This window comes from Crotalus tigris, unplaced genomic scaffold, assembly GCF_016545835.1.
Source record: "Crotalus tigris isolate CLP2741 ecotype Arizona unplaced genomic scaffold, ASM1654583v1 scf7180000024437.13266115, whole genome shotgun sequence".
Taxonomy (NCBI): Eukaryota; Metazoa; Chordata; class Lepidosauria; order Squamata; family Viperidae; genus Crotalus; species Crotalus tigris.
The window spans coordinates 2,541,133-2,550,679 of record NW_024100606.1 but is presented as its reverse complement, the minus strand read 5'-3'; the positions used below and the strand labels follow the sequence as shown (position 1 = coordinate 2,550,679).

Sequence of the window (9,547 nt, the reverse complement as noted above, 5' to 3'; positions counted from 1 at the left end):
TCCTTTCGGTGTGCCGGAACATTGCTTGGGGCTCTCGATCAACCATCCATCCTGTTGTGCCGGGTAGACCAGGGTCCTTTAGTCTGATTACTTCGGGTAGACTGGTACCTCTATATTCGTTCATACCGGGTAGACTGATACCTCTATGTTCATTCGTACTAGGTAGACCGGTGCCATTATATCCATTAATGCCAGGTAGGCCAGTGCCGCTATACTTACTCACGACACAGTCGGCTTACTCGGCACACAGTCTGTTGGTGATCCCAGATCACAGGAACAGTCTCAATAGTCTTGAGTGACTCTGGCATGACAAGGTCACCAGGCAACCCAATGGTCCTTTCACTGTCAGTGCCAAGGCTCTGTCTAGCCTGCCACCACCTCAACAGGCCTATGTGGCATCGGACTACATGACCATTGTCCAGGGCCACTTCGTAGGACAGTGCCCCTGACACCTTTGCAACAGCAGCCATCCAAGGTGCTCCCTCCCCGTAGTTTCTTCCCCACACAGTCTCACCTAGGTGTAAATTTCTTGGAGGCTTGTGTTGCGATGCTTCCACAGCAGCCCTGTCAGGGTGGAGATGGTCCAGCTTGGTGGTCAGCCGACATCCCCATCTCAATTCCACTGGACTGTGACCCGTAGTAGTGCAAGGAGTAGTATGTTGGCAGACTAGAAAATCCACTAAGCAATGATGTCAGTCACCCGTTGTTAACTTCTTCAGTGCTTCTTTGATCATTCTGACCATTAATTCTGCTTGACCATTTGAAGCAGAATGAAAGAGGCTGAGGTAGCATGTCAGATCATATTGGTTCTCAGGAAGGACTGGAACTCAGCTGCTGTGAATTGTGCCCCATTATCGGACACAATTACATCTGGCTGGCCAGGCCTGGCAAAGATTCTCTGCAGTTCCTGGATGGTCCTGGCAGTAGTCATAGATGGGACAGGTGCTACTTCTAGCCATTTAGAGTAGCTGTCCACAACAATGAGGAACACCTATCCTTGGAAGGATCCTGCAAAGTCTATTTGCATGTGAGACCAAGGAGTTTGTGTGGTCTCCCAGCAATGCACTGGTGCTTGAGGCATTTCAGGACAGGTCTCCTGACAGCTCCATACTTGAGCCTCAATGTCCTTATCCAGGCCAGGCCACCACAAGTAGCTCCAAGCAAGTGCCTTCATCCTAACTATGCCTGGATGACCCTTATGCAGAGATTCTAAAACTCTGTTTCTTAATGTGGGTGGGGCTATTACCCTACTTCCCCATAGCACGCAGCCTTTATGAGTTGACAGCTCATCTTTTCTGCTAGTGAAACTATGAAATTCTGGACCTGGTTTGCTATCAGATATCACCCCCTCAATACCCAATTCAGAACATGACTGAGTGTTCTGTCAGCGGCAGTTTCAGCAGCCACATCTCCAGGGAGATTCTGGATTGCCAAGATGAGAACTGCAGGTGCTGGGTCGGGGTCTGTGTAAGGCAAGGGCAGTTGGCGGAGTGCATAGCATGGCCCATTTCCTTGCCTGGCTTATGGACTATCCTATAAGAATAGGAAGCCGTGACTATTGACCAACACAGCATCCTAGGAGAAAGGATATGTGGGGTCTGCTTGTCTGCTATGAAGAGATCTAAGAGAGGCTTATGATCTGTGAAAATGGTGAAGGCGTGCCCATATAGGAAGTCATGGAATTTTTTAATTCCAGCGACAATGGCTAAAGCCTCGTCTATCTGTGCATAGTTCCTCTCTGCAGGGGATAACGTTCTGGAATAGTAAGCGATGGGTGCTTCCCAATAATATTCATCTTATGCTTAATTAGGTCTACCAGTTGTTTCAAATCTCTTTGTGGTTCCTTTTGTAAGTTTTCCTCTACTTAGTTTTTCTTCTAAGTGTCTTTGTCGTTGTGTTTTGATTTTGTGTTCCCTGGCCATGTAAGAAATTGCAGTGCCTCTCATATAGGCTTTGGCTGTACCCCATAAGTTTTGGCAATTCGTATATTCCTTTTTATTTGTCTCAAAAAACAGGTCCATTTGTTCTTCCAATTTCAATTTAAATTCTTTGTGTTTTAGGATTGCTCTTTTCAGAGTCCATCTTCTCATATTTTTTTGCCCTGGTCAGCCCAGGAGTTCATATCAATTACAATTTCCTCTACCTCTAAATTTAAGACTGCTGACATCCAAACCATATCAATTCTGGACCATGATTGATGACATCCAGAGTAGAATGTAAACTGTTTTTTCCCTAAATTCCTCTCTCTCCAATTATCCTGAATATTGAGCTCATCTGCCATTTTTAGGAATGTATCAGGTATTGTTCCTCTGATTCTTTTTCTACTCTTTCCACATTTATAATCTAGGTTTTTATCTACAATTGTGTTGTAATCTCCCATTATGCAAATGTTATCATATTCCAATTGATTAATAATGTTATGAAGTTTTTTACAGAATTGTTTTTGCCCTTCATTCAAGGCATAAATTCCTACCAGGAGAATTTTAATTTTATTCAAAATTATTTCCACTATTAGAATTCTACCCTCTTCATCTTTATAAATTTGTTTTGCCAAAATTTCCTGTTTAATATATGCTACCACTCCTCCTTTCTTGTATTGCAAAAGTGCCGCAAACATGTTTCCCAATTTAGGGCAGTTTAATAAATATTGATGTTGTTTTTTTATATGAACTTCTTGTAGCATAATTATATCTAAGTTCATCTTATTAAGCTTATTTAAAAACTTTTTCCTTTTTGTTGGAGAGTTGAGGCCATTAATATTGATGAATATGGATTCAACACCTTTTTCCCCTCCTTATCTATGTTTGGATCTGGTTACTATTGTCGGTCTAGACTCTTGAGTTTGTAAATCCTTTCCTCTTTCCACTAACAATCTTGTCGGTCTAGCCTCTTTAATTTCTTTAGGTCTATTCTCCTCATATTTCCCTTCATTTTTCCCATGATCAATATCTTCTCTAAACTCGACTCATTTGCTTTTAGATTCAGTGGCCTGAGTTTGTATCTCTCCTTCCTCTCTTACCTCTCTTTCAACTAAATCTTCCTCGCTGCCAAAGTTTTTCCTATAGAATTCCTCTGCTTTATCTATTGAGTCTAAGCGAAACTTTTTCTCCTGCCATGTAACCAGAATCCCTTCCGGGGTCAACCATCTAAAGTTAATATTTTTCCTCGTCAGTTTAAAAGTTATTTGTTGGTAGGGCCTTCTCAAGTCTCTCACTCTTTTAGGTACTTGTTTAAGTACAATCAGCTGTTTACCTCAGTATTCCAATGAGTCATCTCTGAACCTGAAGAGAATTTCATCTCTAATTGATTTCCTGATAAATCTGATGTGTACTTCTCTGGGAAGATTGTGCCGTCTTGCATAGTTCGTGTGGATTCTGTAAGTCTCATCTATCTCACTGGCCATCTCCTCTCTGCTGGACCCCAGAGCTCCCGCTAGTATATCTGACATTATTACTGGCAGATCTTCATCTTTCATCTCACCTACATTTTGGAACCGTAGATAATGAGCGGCCTTCTCAAGTTCCAGAGAAATAACTGTAGCTTCTAATTCTTTGTTAGCCTGAACTAATTTTTCATTCATTTCATCTACTCTCTGCTCTTCTTTGTCCATCCTTTCCTCCATTTCGTTTTTCATTATCTGCTAGTGAAAGGATTCAAGTTTTCCATCCATGGACTTGATTTTGTCCTTAAGTTCCCCTGTGTTGTGTCAGGAAACTCAGAGCCTTGATGCTTATCTTAGTGCAGCCACGAATTTGGCTGCTGACTCCTCTGTCTGCTGCTCTCTTTGCTCAAATGCGTGCCGCCAAGCAATAATGGACAGCCTGGGTTCAAAATGTTCCTTTAGCCTCCTCTTCAGATCAATGTATGTGACTGATTCTAAGCTGGCTGGGGCAATCAGGTTCTCCGCGATGTCGAATGGCGCCTGTCCCGCAGAGAAGGGTTGCTGCCTTCAGCCCATTGTCTCTCACCTGGTTGGTCTGCAGGTAGTTATCCACCCTGGAGATGTAGGAGCTCCATTATTCAGGATGAGAAACATCAAATTAGTTCAGCTTGCCCACTTTGTCCATAGCTGATGCTAAACGGGGTCTTGGTCAATGCTTTCTACTGCTAGGAGCTGCTAGATGAATCCTGGGGATGAATCCTGCTAGATGAATCCCTCAGGAAGACTGTGCCTCCAGTGCGGCTTAACTGGCAGGCAAGATGGGGACGTGGTTCCTATCAGGGCTCTGGTACCTGGTCTCACACCCTAGTGACTTCTGGCTGCTTCAGCTCTCTCTCTTCTTAGCAGCATCCCACCTTTGTTGCCACTATTGTGTATTAAGTTTGTTGAGACATAGACCAGATCTATGTAAAACAACTGCTCTTTGTTGCTGAAAACACGGAAGTGAAGTCTGTCACACTCACAGCTTTTTATACATTGCCACCACTAGGTGGTGACCAATCAATTTGAGGGATATTTTCCAGCTTATTTTCAAACTGCAGTTTTCCTCTGAAACAGTTGGAGACTCTTTCAAATATAACATAACAACTGTTCATAGCAATCATAACTTTTCAAACCAATACATAACACTGCCCAAAATAATTTGCCATCCAAATCTGAACAGCAGAGAGTGCCTCCCTCCCATGGAGGCATAATTTAGTTTTGGTGTCCCCATTAAGGAAAATTTTATGAAATCCTCTTACTCTATATGTGAACTGAGTTAATGATGCTACAAAATTGATTTTCTTGCTGGCACAATAGGGATGGAGAAGTGCCTTGGACAATGCTTTTGATGCTGGGCACAAAAGAGGATTGACCTCTTGTGCCACAAATTAATTTATCTGCAAACTATGTTCCAACCTGACTGCATGCATAAGTCAAGGTTACTTGAGGAGCGGTCTCGCCCCATTGAGGCTGGCCCACTCCACCCACGCCAGCAGAGGAGGCAAGCTGCAGGCCCCGTCAGTCAAGGAATGTTGGCTGGTGGAGTCTAGGAGAAGGAACCTTCTCTGCTATGGCTTCTCCCCCTTGGAACATCTTAGCTCTTGAGGTGAGATTAGCTCCCACCCTTCTGACCTTCCACAAGGGCCTGAAGACCTGGCTCTGCCAGATGGCTGGGGGCCCCAAGAGGGGAGTATCACCCAGGAGGTAGTTGATGAATTAGGAGACAATCCCACCTCCCTCCCCCACTGAGCATACTACTTCTTCCCCAATTTTATATCTTTTAGTTATCTTTTATTTATTAACTTTGTCTTTTATTATAATTTCATTTTTATCGTCTTAGAAATATTTATCTTTGATGGTTTTAATGCTTTCAATGCTGGAAGCCTCCCAGGCTGCTTTGGAACAAGATGGGTGGAATTAAATTGAATAAATAAACAAATAAATCACTAGGCCAAGCTGACCAGCCAGGTGATGATAAAATATTCAACTGCTCCCAGAGCAATACTTAAATTTGGCTTTTAATTTTTTTTTAATCAGGGCTTCAGGAACAGAAGAAGAAGGGACTGAAGGCACTTCAAAGAAGGGGTAAGTGGCTTCAGTGTGCAAGTCGGGATTATGTATCTCTAAGACTTTTGAAGTGGTTCAGAATGCATTTGCAGATTTACATTTATAGGATACTTAATGTGTAAAACATCTCATAACTTGCTTATTTCATTGTTCATCAGTAGAAAGAAGTTCTAGTAGGAAATAGGAAAAGGAAGGAGAAAGACTAGAAAAGAGCAAAACCTTTTTACCTCTTCCAGTTCTGGAATATCAAACACCTATTACAAAAGGGAGCAGATGCTCCTTTATTGTACGTTCATTGTATGTTTGTGTTGTATACACGTGGATGCAGTGTCCCATCATTTTTCTATCTATCTGATTCTAACAGTTTGGAGGCTTTTCCGGTTTTGCTTTTGCATTTTATTTAAATTGGATCTTATATTTGCTCTTTGAAGAATAGTCACAAAAGCTGCAATAAGGTATTAAAAAATGGCTCTTTTTAGAAATGGAAATGCTTGGTAAATTAATAAAGCTCTCCGCTAGAGCACTATATAATTAAAATAGCATGAAATCTAAAATGAAACATAAAAAAATTAAACTATTATTCCTTTCTAACCCTAACTCCAAATGGATAAAAATATAAAGAAGGGATAGAGAATTTTTTTCCTAGAGGATTTTCTTTTGTGTGGCTTCTTTGCTAGAATACAGGACATACAAAGCAAAGATACACTTAGCGGATATGAAAGATTAGCTTCGAGCATCAATTATTTTTAGGTGGTTTTAGATTTTCTTAATATGTTCAGTTTGGGGGATCATATTTTTCCATGTCTGTTAAAATATATAATGATGTTTTCATATTAGCTCAGTTTTTAATAGAATCTGGAAATGCAGATTTAGAAGTCAATTGTTGCTTTCTGGCAAAGAAGCTAGTATCCTGCAACAGAATTAACAAAAGCACGTAGACTTGTATACCACCCTACAGTGCTTCTGCAGCACTCTCTGAGCTATTTATAGTATCAGAATAATGCTCCTAGCAGTATGGGGAAAATATTGTTGGGAGCAATACCAACCTCGGGAGGAGAAAAGGATAGTCAACCTTGCACTGTAACTCCTTGCTGTGAACAGAGTTAGCCTGCGATATACTGCGTACTAGTAATTAGCTTTACTGCTCAGGACAGAAAGTAATGGAAGGTATGGGATGAACCTCAGTTGGCAAACTAGAGAAAAAGATTCGAGGATTGTTGAGAAAGGGTAGGAAGTGGGGAAAAAACAAATGGAAACTCAAAAGACTCATTAAAGTATCTCGGTAGGCAAGATAGCATTGTGTTCTGCCTATTACAATTCTGATTTTGATGTAGGAATATGCATCCTGATCTATAGAACCAATTCACAGTTGAACCCCAGAGAATATAGTGTGTTTTACTCCTAAGTACATTTACACTGGGATGCCATAGTAAGAATCCCTCCAAACACTGGTTTACTAGGAATAAACCATATTGTTTTTTAACTGCAAACATTTTATTCCTCCTATTGAAATAACTTTCATTTAGCACAGATGCTTGTTTACAGGGACACAGAAATCTTCATTTATTTATTAAACAAATGTGTATAAGTGCCCAACTCACATAAGATAATTCCAGGCAGCGTAAAACATTTATTAATGTTATGAAAACTAATTTAATTCAAACATGTCAAAAAAGAGAGGCCAGAGCACAGTAGTCCTCTCCTCAATCTTCTTGGAAGGCCTCTGGAACCTTATTTTACTGCTCACCTCAGGGCTTCACTTCTCTCTTTCCCTGTCCCTACCCTAGACAGAAAGTGATGCTGCCAAACCCAAAGTAGCTGTTGTGAGAAGATTCTATGGATGGTTAATGAGTCCTCTTCCCTTAGAGCGCCTGGCTATCCAAGCGTTGTTGAAATTGCTTCTCATCCTGCGTTCTGTATTAGAATCCTCTTACAGCAGCTCCTACAATGGTTAATATTCTCAGGACCTGAACTGTCTTCTTAGCATCCATATTTAGGATGGGTTCACTTAAGATACTAAATATGGTTGGCTAGTTTATATCTCCAGGGGTTGTGCCAACCCAGGAAACTGGGCTAATTCAATAAAGGAGTTCACTTCTCGTGAGACAGTGTGTTGTGTATCAATAAAGCTCTTAGCAAGACAGGCACCAATAGAAAAAGCTCACAGGAAAGCAAACAGTGACAACATTGCTGATTCTCTGCTTCTTAGAAAGGGACTAACAGCAACGTGTCCGTTCTACTTTTTGTTGGAAATATGGAAGAAAACACAGCTTGTGCTCTGAACTCCTGCCATCCTGCCTAGTTATTCATAATTTCTCACTATTCTTTTCAAGCCCTTTTTGGCAGTGTCATTGGCTCTGACGTGAAATCGAAAAAACGGGTATTGATTTTCTATTATCTTTCTACCTTTAACGGCTTGAACAGTTGGAAAAGCCAAACAGGAGCAATCAAGAAGCAGAATTGTGACAGGCCAGTCTTAGGACTCCCTTGATCTTTGTAATGTATAGTTGCTCTCTTCTGCTCTTTTCTGCATGGTCACTACTCAGCATGGCAGAAATTCAACAGCTCTGAAATACTGAACTTCTTACTCTTGTCAGAAAAGAATAAAAATTCTGGATCTATTATAATAAACGGTCTCTTCAACTTGACAAAAGTTGAAGAGACGGTTTAGAAGACTAAGTAGTTTTATAAGCACATTGCAATATCATCTTTTATTCCTTTTCTATCTACAGAAGTTCAGAAGAGGAAGAGGTGGAGGAAGATGAAGAAGATTAATCCTACTAATCCAGACAAGTGTTTATTGTTAAATATTTTATTATTAAATACATCATTTGTCAATCATCTTTTTATTGTTGCCGTTATCCTGAGGCTTAAAGATATTTCATAATAGCCATTCTCCAATCTGTGTTGGGCTAAAATTCTTATTACTCATGGCCCTAGTGACTACCAATGATAAAATCTATAGGTTTCCTGGTGCCACAAGGATGTTTTACAAATGTGTAGAACATTCACATGATGTTTGTATAATGGCAGGATTACCCCATATGTATGTATTCATTTATTCATTGCATCTCTATAAAATTTTCAATAATATTTTCAGGTTCCCAAATGCAGAATACAGTATCAGATCTTTGTATATCTCTAACTAAAACTATGACTATAAACTGTCACATTAAAAAAAACCAGGAGAGAGTGAAAGAAGACTCACAGTATGACTAAAAATCCACATTTATAGTACACAATGAAAACATTAACAGGTCCTAAAAAGACTGGGGAACAAAACAAAATTCACTTGATGTCAAAATAACAAAATTAGCTGTATAAAGACTATTCTCCTTACTTCACGTCAGGAGCAAAAAAATAAAAATAAAATAAAACAACTTCTGAAAAAGTGTTCGTGGTTGAAACTGAAAGATGTGAGACTACACACTCTTTCTAAAAATTTAGTCCCAAGTCAAAATAACATTAGATGTTGAGCCCAGAAACATCCTGGGCATCTAATAAATCACTGGAGTGGCATGTCAAATTGCTCCATCTCCAAAAATCTTGCAGCATTATTTGGCCCACTGAAATTTTAAGACTCTTTGAAAACAACACACTTTGGAAGATGACCGCAGCAGGGTGGGCAGGTTGTCACCTGCAGGAAGAGCGACAACTAGCTTATCAACCAAAGCTGATGAAGAATGTTTATTTCTCGTCACAGAGGCTGCTCAGGTTTTTAGGGGAAACACTGAATCAGGAATCTCTCTGAAAACCCCATTCAGAACTGGATGAATACTTTGAACACATATGCATACCAATATTTTCTTCTTGTACGGTTAGCTTCACATTTCCTAATCATCATTCTATCCATTATCACATAATTCTTTATGGTTGTTAAGAAAAAAAATAAAACTCAACCATCTATCCTTTGTGGTTATTTCTGGATCTCTCGCATCCAGAAATTGATTGAAATATCAAAGGTAGAACGGAAGAAAGAAATAAAACCTTAATGGGACTCTGCTACTATTGGAACGAGCCATCCAAGCAAGAATATAACTAATTCAACTCACCTCC

The 9,547-nt window shown here is 40.1% G+C and overlaps 1 long non-coding RNA gene across 1 annotated transcript; it reads left to right on the top strand.

Moving 5' to 3' along the window:
* The first annotated feature begins 4,762 nt into the window (after positions 1-4,762).
* On the top strand, positions 4,763-8,332 carry LOC120302783. Its single transcript, XR_005555214.1, has 3 exons — positions 4,763-5,030; positions 5,462-5,509; positions 8,224-8,332. It is a non-coding gene; the product is annotated as an uncharacterized LOC120302783 (long non-coding RNA).
* The last annotated feature ends 1,215 nt before the right edge of the window (positions 8,333-9,547 follow it).